The following is a 14,039-nucleotide window of genomic DNA, read 5'->3' as shown; positions in this document are numbered from 1 at the left end:
CGAAATATGGTCCCCAAAATGGCTGACGGCGCACTGTGTCCAAGCATGTCAAAAATGTACGGATTGACATCAAATTTCCCAGCAAAGCTCTTGTAAACAAAGTAAATGAATGGCTTTAAAAGAAAATGTGGCACATTTTGGTATGGACGGGAATCGAACCTGGGCCTCCGTGGTGCGAGACGAACACGCTTCCCCGACGCCACCGTGGCTCCGTGGTTCTGGCTGGCTAAAGGTTTGCCTTGAGCGTGCATCACTGCACACGTCACGTCGCCGCCATCTAGCTGACTAAAGGTGTGGCCTCGTACGTGCGTCATTGGCACGCGACGGCGCCGCCAACACGGAGAAGGTGGCGCCCCATCGTGAGTGCATGGAATGAACGGATCAAATAAATCATTTCATCAAATGGAATATAATGCTTTCGTATTCCCACACGTAAGCAGTCTTAAGCGCCTGCAGATTTTTTTCTCTCTCTCTGGGGTTGAAGATTACTATGCAGAAGACAAAGCAATGTTCAATAGCCTGGCAAGGAAACAAGAATTCATGATCCTCAGTCAGCCTCTAGAGTCTGTACAAGAGTACGTGTATCTAGGTAAATTACTCACAGACCCCCCTGACCATCATAAGGAAATTTACTGAAGAGTAAAAATGTGTTGGAGCGCATACGGCAGGCATTACCAAATCCTGACTGGAAGGTTAGAACTGGCGTTGAAAAGGAAAGTGTATAATCATTGCATTCTACCGGTGCTAACATTTGGGGCAGAAACTTGGAGGTTAACAGCGAAGCTCGAGAACAAGGTAAGAACCATGCAAAGAGTTATCGAAAGCAAAATGTTAGGCGTAACATTAAGGGACAGGAAGAGAGCGGTGTGTATCAGAGAACAAACGGGGATAGCCGATATTCTTGTTGACATTAAGCGGAAGAAATAAAGCTGGGCAGGCCATGTATTGCGTCCCATACCATAACCGGTATACGATTAGAGTTCCATATTGCGTGCCAAGGGAAGGGAAGAGCAGCCGAGGAAGGCGATAAATTAGGTGGGGTGATGAATTTAGGAAATTTGGATATGCAAGTTGGAATCAGCTAGCGCAAGACAGGGTTAATTGGAGATCGCTGGGAGAGGCCTTCACCCTGGGGTGGACATAAAGATAGGCTGATGATGGTGATGATGATAACGATCAGATATATCTGGAGGTGCACTGGTTGCTGTGTGTAATCTGGATGGCTGACTGCAGGCCGCAGCAGGCGCCCTGGGCGATTTGAGCATTAGTGTCATTGGACGGAGCCATTGCCGCTGTGTGTTTGCAGGGCTATATCCACCCCTAGCTACCGCGACCCCCCTCCGGTTGATTTGAAATATGGCCGGTCAAGATTGCGGTGGAGTGCAGTAAACCTAGATGGCGAAGGATATCACAAAATTATAAATGGCGCAGTGAGATTTTGTGTGACCTCGGAGGCGCCACTAAAGTAGGCTTGCTGAGAATGTCTGATACTACAGTATTGGGGGTGACCGCCACCACTGGAAAGGCTGTCGCTGTAGTCGGCGTGACGTGTTATGAGGGATTACGTGAGCACAGCTGCCGCGTCGACTGCGTTGAAAGTAGGGGAGGGTGCTTGAGAGCGAAAGTTTTAGCAACGCCAGGGAAGACTTAGCCACATTGTGGCTTGCAGATCACCTGTGATAAATAATGAGACGTAAAAAAATTCACGCAGAAACTCCACTGGAGTTGTCTAAGCAGTGTGCCACTTGCTTATCTCCGCGCAGCTAGGTTTCATTATCAATCTTATCAAACTTGATCTGAGCAGTACAAACACTAAATTTGCCATTAAACATTAAAAAAGTATCCTTACTTCAGCGCAGAATCTTAAGCTCACTAAATCGCGGTTCACACTTGCAGGCCAGGCAATGTGCAGGAAGTTGCGCGTTGCCTCTATTAATGACTGACAGTTCGTGCTCCCGTGCTCGGTCGTTAAGGCACCTCCCGGTTTGATCTTTGTAGGCCTTCCTACACGACTGCAGGTATCATATAAACGACGCTAGTTGCGCATTTAACAAACGTCCTGGTGTGTTTCGTCTAGCAATCAAGCCTTCTTCGTTCGCAAAGAATACGCGGGCACAGGCCTGCCAGTTTGCGCGGCACCGAGAAAACCATTGGTACACCGTACCAACTAGCAACCTTCTTGACGTTGTAGCACATCCCATTCACGTAGGCGACTACTTCGGCCCTTGTCTCTTTTCGGGCTGGGTGCTGGCTGTACGTCTGTATGCCCTTTACCTTTTTGAGGAGAGCCTGCGTGACAGCTTCCAAGACCGAACACGGACAGCCTGCTGCTAGGAGCCTTGCCAACCGTTTGTCAGAACTGGCCTGCATCATATGTGGACATTATCTCATGAGCGCGGATTCTAGGCATAGAATGGCAATTCCTGTCTTAACGAGCTTTGAATGAGCTGGTCGTATGGCATCAGAGCTTTCTGCGACCGTGGGCTTTATGACCAACAAAGGTGGTCTTGCTAAATAGATTTTAAAATGTCTAAAAACTGGATTATATCATGGGAAGGGGTTTCACGTGTAAAGAGGATGCGCTTCCCATGTTACCGATAACAGGCTAAATTGGGTTCAATACAACGGTTAGAACAAAATATACAGCTATTCTTTAAAATAACAAAATGTCAACATATCTAAAACCTTTGAGAAAAATTTTCTCCTTAAAACAGATGGTAATTCGGGGTCAATAGAAGACAGCGGGAAATGCTGCAGAGCTCAGGCGCAATGCAAGATCCGATACAAATGCCATTGCTTTGCAAAAACACCTCATTGTCAAAACAGATAAAAGTGTATTGAAGCTAACACTCCAGTAGTGTCATAAAATTACCTATAGATATACAGCATAGAGTATAATGGTGCGGTGGCAATCCAGAACTCGGTGCGTGGGCCTATCGATGCTTTTATGGCAGTACTGGAGCTTTATCTTCAATCCACTTTTATCTGTTTTGACAATGAGTTGTTCTTGCAAGGCAAAGGCATTTGTATCGGATACTACATTGCGCCTGAGCGCTGCAACAGTTCCTGGTCTTCTACTGACCGCGAATTACTATCTGTATTTGAAGAATGAATTTTTCTGAAAGCTAATGTTGATCTACAGGAACGGGTGAATGACATAGTCTATGACATCTTCAGCTTTAGCCACGTACATATGGTTTAATCAAATTGTGAATCCTTGCAGTTCTTGGTTCATTTCGTCCGCCATCGACGGAAATGATTTTGTTGAGTTTGATAGGAACAATTCAGTTATATCACCCCCCCCCCCCCCCCTGCATGTAGTTTTCAAAGCAGACCAACTACTACTTCGCACAGCCGAAACACCTCCCATGTTGAATATCACCTAGCCATCATGGGCCTGGAAAATAGTGGGAGGACAGCTAAGAAATAGTTGGAAGAATCACGGTAATAACGGAATAATCTTAGTAATCCCGATAGCTTCCACAACACGCCGGTTTTGAAGTCGCACTGAATGAGAAAGCAAGATTCAGTTCAGCCCGCTTAAGTCATTGGCATACGCAAAAGGCCGTACAGTACTAAGCAATTCAAGTCAAGTTTAATTACAACATGCCCAAAGGGCAGTGTTGAAGGCCACCCTGGCAAGAAAGCTGTAAACATACAGCTTTGAAACACGATAATTGAAACACATACAATTGAAACACGATACTCGGACCGCATGGCGGTTGGTGCTTTTCGTGCAACCACTGAGCGCTAGGTGAAAGCTGAGGGGTGGAACGCAGTCATAAATGCATAACAAAATCCTATAGCTTCCATGTGATACATAAGTGCACCAGCTCGGTATCCCCGGCGCCCACCGACGTTGCAAAATATGCCGGCAGCTACGCTCTCCGAGCATCGCGTTTCAATCGCTGATCACTGTACATTGTAGTGTTTAATTCGCAGGCATGTGTGCATAGTGTAACGTATATCATCGGTACAAATGAAAAAATATAACTATCAGGCATGCATAAATATTATTGCTGTGAGCTCATGGCACTTAAGCAATATGACATCAAGCCTTCCAGAACCATCTCGGTGTTATGAAGTGGCATGTGTTGCAGTGAATACTTGCTCAATGGTAAAACAAGTGCACCAATAAATACTCCACTTCCCTAAAGCAAGACAGCCCCATTTTATAGCGTTAATTCATTTATTGCATGCCGACTACAAAGGAGAGCGAGGGGGGGGGGCTTGCACCACGTTACCAAACGGGCTGCACAGGAATGTATACGAGCAGGATAGCAGTTGTTCGTCCTTTCCCCGTATGTGCTCTTTCTCACCCTGTTTGTTGCAGCTGCGATTTTGCTCCAAAAAACGCGTTTTCAATTTCTAACTAAAAAAATGCAAAGCGCAAGTACCTTATTTCTCACGGTATAACGTGCCAGCACAGCCTTGTCGCAAGACGAAAGGTAAGGAAAACAAGAGTGAAAGTCATTCGCTCCATGCGTCGGCCCTTGATGGTATGGTTTTTGTTGTAAACACTTACCAGCTAAAACAGTGGACAGTATATCTCTGACGACGACTTTATCTGTAAACAACAGCAAAATTTAAAAAGAAGCACTAGAATGTTAGTACAAGTAATACATTGGAAGCCAGATGAAGGCATGCCGCCTGAAAAGATTGGTTGACGTATAGTCTGTTTCACACTTAGGGGAAATCTCGGAGCGCATTGCATCGCGATGCGGCGAGCGCTGGAGTCGGGTGCGGGAAGCAGCTCGCGCAGGCCCAGACGGTCGAGGTGCGTTATCTTGAACCGCGCGACTGCTACGGCGGCGCGCGCTGGCCGCATCGTCGAGAAGCGTGCTACATATGTCAAGGGCAGTTCATCGCTATACTCCGGGCACTGAGCCGGTAATGTTAACTAAACGTTGTGCGCACATTTTTGTGTCTACTTGTCGCTGCGTATTACGGTAGCACACGCAGTGAAGAGATATGCGTGCACGCACTCAGTACCTCGGCCTTTCGAAAGAACAAACGAAGCGTTCTGTCAAAAGAAGTGTGTAGAACCCCATTTGTGCCAATGAAGGCTCATAGGTTGGCGTCGCACAACGTTTAGTTAACATTATCGGCTCAGTGCCCGCAGTAACGATGAACTACCCTTGACAGTAGCATGCTTCCCGATGATGCGGCCAGCGTGCGCTGCCGTAGCAGTCAACGCGGTTCAAGATAACGCGCCTCGACCGTCTGCGCCTGCGCGAGCTCGCGAGCTGCTTCCGGCAGCCGACTCCAGCGCTCGCCGCATCGCAATGCAATGCGCTCCGAGATTTCCCCTAAGTGTGAAACAGACTGTACATCCCCTGAGTGAAAACGTCTCTGTTTTTTTTTTCTCTCCGAATAAGTTATCATAAAAGTGACAAGCTCACGAGCAATAAGTTTGTGTTACCACTCTGTTAATAATGTATTTGAGTGCTTTTTTCTTTGAATTATACCGTAATATCTCGAGTCCCCACTTTACCTTCAAGAACCTTACCCCTTCTCCACTTTCTATGCCAATTTCCATAAGTACACAGAGAATTCGCCAACCACTGAAAAACTCCATCCCGGCACGTTGGAATAAGCTATTTGGCCAGTCTTTGCAGCCCGTTTATTTTCTTGTAGTTATTCCTATTACTTAGGGCAAGTGTGGTGCCCTGGATAGGATGAATTATTATTATCGGTGCTCTAAAAGCAAAATAGGATACATTTCTATTATTGATCGTGTCCTGTATGATTTCGCTTCGTTCGTGATCTTGTTCCATTAAGCACTACACTAAGACCCACCCTCATTATTTGGACAAATTATAATTCATAGAGAGGTGGCGGGCGATAACACGATTCACAATAGGGTATATACACTAGATCCTTACAAAGGTGATATGCGGTAGTGCTGATACAAGACTGTATATTTATTAGACTCCCTGCGTTGAATTCCGAAAATGTGGAGCTTGCAGGTGCTCTCCTTACAGCCTTCTTGATACAACACAAATATGTAAGTCACCTTGAAAGTATATGGGTCTCATCAATTTCAGGCCTGACATGAACCAGCGTTTATGAGGATATATATATATATATATATATAGAAACTTTATTAGGCTGGAAAATATTTTAAGTATAGCGGTGGTTGGAGCCCCTCAGTCCAGGGCCCCACTGGCCTCTGCCGCCTGCCTGACCTGGCTAATTAAGGACTTTTGTCCTGCCAAGTTGGAACGGGCGAGCTGTGCCTCCCACTGCTCCATTGAGATATTATTAGTTGGCCTATGAGGGTGCTTAGTACACTCCCAGGTCACATGTATTAGTGTAGGTATGCCACCGCACCAAGGGCACGTGGCCCTATAGCGGGTGGGATACATGGCATTTAGCAGTTTTAGATGGGGGAATACCCCGGTCTGTATTTTGCGCCAATCGGCGGCCTCTTCCCCGTAAGTTGTGGGTGAGGCGGCGGGTATTTTCTGCGGACTCCGCGCTGATGAGCAAGGATGTCTTTTACATTTAAATTGATGGGATTTTGTGAGGGATAGTGTGAGGGGTTGGGGTTCGAAGAGGACGCCATCACTCGGTTAGTAGACGCTCGAGCTAAAGCGTTAGCCTGTTCGTTCCCCTGTACCCCCGCATGTCCCGGGCACCAGAGTAGGCGATGGCGGTGGTGGAACGATTTGGGGATTATCGCGAGGCTAGCCGCAGTCACGTGCCCCTTAAGAAACATGCAACATGTCTCCCGGGAGTCAGTGACCACGACCGAGTCCCTTTCCGAACGCTCCGCGTGAGCGAGCGCGATCGCCACTGCTAACATTTCGGCCGAGGTCGGGGAGCCCGCCGTGGTCGACGCGGTAATTTGCTGCTGGCTGATCGCGTTCACGACTGCCAGGGCCTACCTCCTTTGGTAGCGCTGCCCGGTAGCCTCTGCATACGCCGCTGCGTCCGTGTAGTACGTATTGTACCTAGCGTTATTGGAGTACATCGATTGAATATGTTGTGCGCGTGCTTTGCGCCTTTCCTTGTTGTACTCGGGATGCATATTCTTGGGAATTGGAGCTACTGTAATTTTGGACCTCACCGAAGGAGGGAGAGGTACGGCCTCTTCGGTGAGATAAATCGGGTATGCTGGGATATTAAGCCGCGCCAATATTGCCCTACCAGTTTTTGTGAAGCTGAGGCGCTCCCTCTGTCGCATCAGAGTGGCCTGCCTCCGTTCGTCGAAAGTATTGTGTACTCCCAAAGCTAGCATGCGCTCCGTGGAGGTAGATTTAGGCAGGCCCAGAGCCGCCTTGAAAGCTGTTCGAATTATCGTGTTGGCCTGCCTCTCCTCTTCCCTGTTCAGGATTTGGTAGGGCAAGCCATATGTGATTCGACTAATCACTAAGGCCTGTACGAGCCTTAGGGTATCGATTTCTCGCATTCCCGCCTTTCTATACGTCACTCGACGAATCATTTGGGCTATGTTGTGGGTTGCGGATTTGATGGTTTTGAGCATCTGTGCTGCTCTCCCGTCGCTCTGAAGCCACAAACCCCGAACTCGCATCGTAGGTACCTCTCGGACTATTTGGCCCTCAACCACAATGTTAATCGACCCTCTGGATTTGTAGCCTTTCGCGTGTATCCGGATGACCTCGGATTTTTCGGGCGCGAACTTCAGCCCGCTCGTTCGGGAAAATTTCTCCACCGCTAATACCGCGGTTTGGAGCGTGTATTCTTTATCCCCTAGGGAACCTCTGCTCGCCCACAGCGTGATATCGTCAGCGTAAAGCGTCTAACCTAGGTCGGGTATCCGATCGAGATCGCGCGCGAGGCGACACATCGCCATGTTGAAGAGCGGAGGAGATATTATCGCTCCTTGAGGGGTTCCTTTGCTCGGCATTTTAAATATCTGCGATGTGATTTGGCCAATACTGATGCTGGCCTCGCGGTTGGACAGAAACGCCCTTATGTAATTGTAGGTGCGCTCACCACAGCCCGAGCGTTCGAGTTCCTCGAGTATTGCGCCGTCAGAGACATTGTCGAAGGCTCCTTTGAGGTGTAGTGCTAGGACTAGTCTCTCGTCACCATACGGCATGTTGGTTAGAATTTCGTCCCTTAGTAGTAGGAACGCGTCTTGACACGATAAACCTGTGCGAAATCCTATCATGGAGTTTGGGAACCAGCTCCGCTCTTCCAGGTATCGCTGTAGTCTGCTGTGGATCACCCTCTCATAGAGCTTACCGAGGCAGGACGTGAGCGATACCGGCCGGAGGGTATCGATCGAGGGATTCTTTTTCGGTTTGGGGATCATGATTATTTTAGTCAATTCCCATTCGTGGGGCAAATTTCCCTTGGCCCAGTACTCGCTATTGAAAGTCTGTTATTTTCGCTAGGGCCACCGAATCCATGTTTGGAATCATTGAATTTGTGATCGTGTCTGGGCCCGGTGCTGAGTTTTTAACTGCGGCTTGCGCCGCTTCGTACACTTCCGCGTACGTTATTTCTTCGTCTAATTTAGGGTTGGCCTCTCCCGCGTATGGTCTGCCATGTAGGGTGATCCCGCCGCGGGTGAGGGTCCTATGTATTTTTTCTGAAGGACGTCGACTAGTTCTTGGTCTGTACCCTCGAAATTGTCTGCTATAATTTGGAGCTTCTTGTTATTCTCAGTACGTGTGCTCATTGGGTCTAGCATACTCTGGAGTATTTGCCACGTACTGGTCGTTCCCAGTGTCCCTGATAGGTTTCCGCAGAAGGTCGCCCACTCGTTTTTAGCTATCTCGTTGGCGTGGCCTTGGGCTTGCTCTGCCAATAGAGCGATGCGTTGTCTTAGGTGTTTGTTTAGGCGCTGTCTTTTCCACCTCTTCACGAGTTTCCGCCTCTCTTCCCATAGGCTGACTAGGTGAGAGTCTATCACCCACGCCTCCGCTGTGCGCCATATGACTTTGGTGGTGTCCCCGTGCACTTGTTGAAGGAATTTAGTCCATTCCCGCATGTTGGTCGGGGCGGTATCTGAATCCTCCTGTGCCCTCTGGAGTTTTCTATAACGAGGCCAATCGGTTAACTTGGTGGTTCCTATTGTTCTCCGTATGTTGGGTGGGGAGAGCGCTATTCTGATTATGTCATGATCGCTTCCCAGGTTTTCGTCGAGGGAAAGCCATTGTACGTCTCGGACATTAATTGTATATGCACGGTCGGGCGCCGTGTCTCTGCTGACGCTGTTACCCGTGCGCGTCGGTTTGCCAATTTCATTGATTGCCCGTAAGCACAAGGCTGTGGCGGTACGCTCGAGTAGGAAACCTTTGGGCGATGTTTTCGCGTATTCCCATAGTATATGGGGCGCGTTAAAGTCCCCCACTATCACCGCCTTATCCCTGGTGCCCGTTAACTCTTTTGTTGCCGAGAGAATTTGTGGTAGATCGTCCCCTTTGCTTTTGGGAGGACTGTACAAGTTTGTGATTATTGTGTGTGCTTTACTTCGTTTCTTTGGCATCACACTGATAACTATGGAATGAGTATCTCCCTGAATTTGTGGAAGTGTCAATAATTGAGCGTTTATAGACTTGCTCACCAGCGTGGCGACCTTCGAATTTTGGGGATCGCTCAGGGTGTAGTATCCCTGCAATTTGGTCGGCTTGGCTCCGACCTCCTGCAGAAATATCACGTCCAGAGCAATTTCGAAGTTTTTGATAAACTGTCGGAGCGCTGCCGCTTTCCTGGAGAAGGAGCGGCAGTTCCATTGCCAGATCTCCAATTGCTCTGAATTTGTTATGCGTTGTGGTTTCCTAGTTTGATTAGCCATGTTGCCCACTCTTGTTTTATGCCCGTGACGTTTCCGCGTCCGAGCTATCAGATTCTGTTTTGCAGTGGCTTATTTTAGCTTTTGCCGAACCCGCTCCAATCGCAATTGCTTTTTTTTTTGTTCGGGACAGCCTTCGTGACTGCCTTAAGTTGCTCTGCCACAAATACCTTATGTTTTTCAAAATCGTTCGTGCATAGCTGCTGAAATTTCATTAGTTTTTGATTGACTAACGTCATCATTTCGTGCATGAATATTTTTAGGTTTTCCGTTATCATTGTTTGGATTTGCACTGTTGTTGTCTGCTCGTTATTTGCGATTGAAGTTGTCGGAGACGGCGCGGAGCCCGAGGTTATGTCTGTCGCCGCGTTCGTTTCGGCTATTTCTTTAGTCTGACGCGGCGTTTCCAGCTGTTCTATTTTGTTATTTAGTCGCGACTTCGCGCTACAAGCAGCAGCGCCGCTCAAGACAAAAAGAAAAAGACAACCGACCTAAGCGATTCCTTCGGCTTTGAGCGCATTTACGGCGGCCGCAACATGCTCCCCCAGTGAAGACCAGCACATTGTTTCTTTTTCTTGTCTGCTTCTTCCTCAAATAATTGCGCTCACTCAGTACGGGTAACAGGATATGAACCCAGCGGTTAAAGGAAAGTTTTTAGTGGTGAAAGGGTGCGGCCATATAAAAGCCCGTATTATACAGTAATAATTAAAATTATACAATATTTGAAATGTAGTTATAATTGTGCGATAGCAAAGAAAAAATAGTGTGCATTAGATAAGTTCTGACTATTTCTTCTTTGTGGTGTAGGCAACGTCCGTTTTGCTTGACATAGTAAAGCATGTTGTAGAATTGCCATTACGTATGTTCATGGAGTGACTTTATAGCACTCTCAGACTCCCCCTGTCTAAATAGGCTATAGTTATTTAGTTACAATGCATAGCTTTAGAGAACCTTTCATTCATAGTTGTTTGGCCCAAGGCTTATGCAAAATTTCTTTTTCAGGACGGTTCGTCATATTACTATTTAAATAAATTTGATTCTGACAATCATGGTGCATTAGCTTTATTTTTTGTGTGTAAAAAAGTAACATTTCTTTGTTTCCATTGCTAAGTAGGAAAACGTCCAAGCCCCTACCTGCCCGATGTGGCCGCAACATGGCATTCGAGATGACCTTGAAATTTTAAGTCTCCTTACACAATTTCTGAAATTTATTTTTTCTTTAAATCAATATTGAGGCGCAGGCAATGGGGGAGTTTCTGTGTTAAAGGCTTCATGCTTTTACAGCTCGATTACTCGTTTTGAAGGCCAAGCCCGGGACCTGACAATGGCTCTGAGTCAAAAGTTCGACTGCAACTGATGCAACGAGCGTAATGATGCAGTGCCACCAATTAAATTTGAGCGATTTAATTTTCTCTGCACATTTGTACTGCTAGTACTTAGGGCATTGGATGCATGTGGACGCACTGAGCTACTGTGTAAACTACATAGCATGGTGGTTGCCACGTGGTTGGCATTGACGCTGTCTATGCTTTCGAGGTTGTGTTCCTCCCAAAATAGAGGATGCACGTTATTCTCGGCGCATCTCTTATAGGGGTTATGTGCCATGTTCGAGGCATATTCTCATCATTGTCATGTACGCTGCCTTTGTGCTACCGATGTTGTTTTAACGAGCATGACAACAAATTAGTGCGCGCAAACATACAGCCATCTTGTCAAGAACAACAGATATGCGATGCGACATAATGTAATCGTCGTGCACTACAGTATTGCTCGTTCTAGCCTCTTATTGCACGTCCAGCTGCCGCTGCTCTCAGAGTCTGTGTGAAGCGCAAACTTTGCACCAATTGCCGAAAACTGTTGTTGCGCGATAACTCAGTGATTAGCGTGTTCGACTTCTACATGGTCATTGCTTCACTGTAATGGGTTCAGATCCTAGTGGAGGTGGTTGTGAAGAAGTTTTATATTTCTTGACGATGTGACAATGGCGAAGGTGGGGATGGTGAGTTGGCCTGATAACAAAAAAAGTGGTCGATATGCGTTTACGATGACGACCACACGCTATCAAAAAGCCGTAATATTGACAAACTAAATACTAAAACCTTACTTGTCAAGCAAAGCACAACCTTCTTAGTAAGTGCAAGTAGTATAATGCTAGTTGGTACTTCTCGCGTGCTGCTGAAGCTACTAAATAGCGCTAACTTATTACTACCTAAGTACTACCTTGGAAGTGCCGTTAATAACGCAACTGAACTATATATATTTACCAACGATACAATGGGGCACCTTCGATTTACAACTGCCGCCACATGCATTGCCATATTAGGTCGATGGTTTTGTAAAAGCATCAAAAGGGAAAATAATACATTTCAAAAAAAGAGGACCGCGTCCTTTCGCTTATTATTAAGCATTAATCTTTGGTATACGTAATGCTTATGAGATACATTACGGTACAATGACTCTGGTTAACAATGTACCAGATTACTCCATCAAGCAACGGTAAGCAAGAACAAAGAAAGAGAAGAACAACAAATGTGCTAGGTGTACCCTTAGAGCAATTTAACGAGTATTTATAGCTCAAGTTGGGGTAGCACGTATTGCACCGGTGAGCACATATGTATTTGGATAACTAATCATCGCCCAAGCACTCCATACAGATGGTTAACCAGGGAAGCTGAAACGTGCGGCCCCGGTGTTTATAACTGGTTTAATCCCGACGGTACATTAAAGTCTTTCTCAATTATAGGTTACGTCTTTTTGTTTCTCAATGAGGTTACCCAAATGTTTGGCTGCGACGGAGAAAACGACGTCACTGACGGTATGCCCGTAGTCCGCCTTTGTCGCATTGCCGCTTGCGATTCGTAAAAGTTATATTGCTTCAATATTGAATCTGTCCGTCACGTAAGACAATGAATTGCTCATAGCCCCTTAAGCAATAGCTCAAATCCCCGTAAACGCGGCGTCCCCATTACGACGACAGAAGAGAAGTGAAATTCTACGCTGGAATGATGAGCGGCAATGGAGCCAGCTGTGGAACAAAACGACCACGACGAACGCGGGAGCAGTGGCACAAGCGCGTTCGCGCGGTTGCGCCGAGGGGCGCCAACGAGCCAGCTGTGGGAGAAGACGACGACACTAGAGCCATTGCTGTTGATGATGATAGCTTCTGCGTACAGGCGACGGACAGACGAATCGGTTAGCCATATACAGCTTCGCTGTAATAATCAAAGTTATGCACCCCAACCACTTCTGCAGGTTGTTGATATAGTTGAGGATAAATATCCTTCATTAGAAAAGAAAATTTAGTAGCCAAAAAATGTGATCTCAAAAACATTACGTGATGGTTGTCTATTCAGTACGAGTATATTGTTGCCTCACATGGCAACGGAAGTTCTAATGTTGTGGAGCAAATATCCACCATCTTATAACTCGACATGGTTTAGAACCACAATGTGTATGATTTCAACTACACGGACTTAGTCTTTAGGGTACCTTCTATTGGTCACCTGGCCGGAAATCCGAAATATGTCGACGTGCCCACACATTGTAGGTGTTGTTAGACCTCTCCGTCAGGAATTCTGCACTTGCTCAGAGGCACCATGCAATAAGAGAGAGAGAATAAACTTTATTGTACGAAGAGTGGTTGGTGTGGTTATTCTCGGGTGGAGCCCTCTTGTAGAGCCCCACTGGCCGCGGCGGCTCGCCGGGCCTGGTCCAGGGTCGCCAGTTGGCTTCCTAGTGCCAGCTCGGAAAGTCGTGCCTCCCAAGACCACGTTGTGAGTGTCTGTGATGAGCTCACCAGCCTGGATACTGCCTCGGCTGGGCGTTCCGTACACTGGTATGTAATGTGTGTCAGTGTGGCTGTGTGGTCGTTGCACCAGGGGCATACACTGGTTGTGTATACCTCTGGAAACATCGCGTGCAACCTTGATATGTGCGGGTAAGTGTTGGGTTGAAGGCGGCGCCAGTCCCCGGCTTGTTGGCTGCTTAACTTGGGATGTGGAGGAGCGTATTTTCGTCTGGTCAGGCGTTGGTCCTCCAAAATCTGCCTGCTCGTGATGGGATCTTCATGGTGGTTTGTGAGGGGCCTCGAAGAGTCTTCTGTGGCTCGGCCAGCAAGTCCGCGAGCTACGCAGTCGGCCTCCTCGTTGCCTTCGATGCCTGTGTGCCCTGGGCACCAGACGATCCCATGGTCCTCAGTCAGCGTGGGGCCCAGGATATCGGTGACGCACCTGGGAAGTGTGCCTCTAACATATAACCGACAGGCGGCCTG

This window comes from Dermacentor silvarum, chromosome 1 (assembly GCF_013339745.2).
Source record: "Dermacentor silvarum isolate Dsil-2018 chromosome 1, BIME_Dsil_1.4, whole genome shotgun sequence".
NCBI lineage: Eukaryota > Metazoa > Arthropoda > Arachnida > Ixodida > Ixodidae > Dermacentor > Dermacentor silvarum.
The sequence above is the reverse complement of the archived record's forward strand: the minus strand, read 5'-3'. Positions refer to the sequence as shown.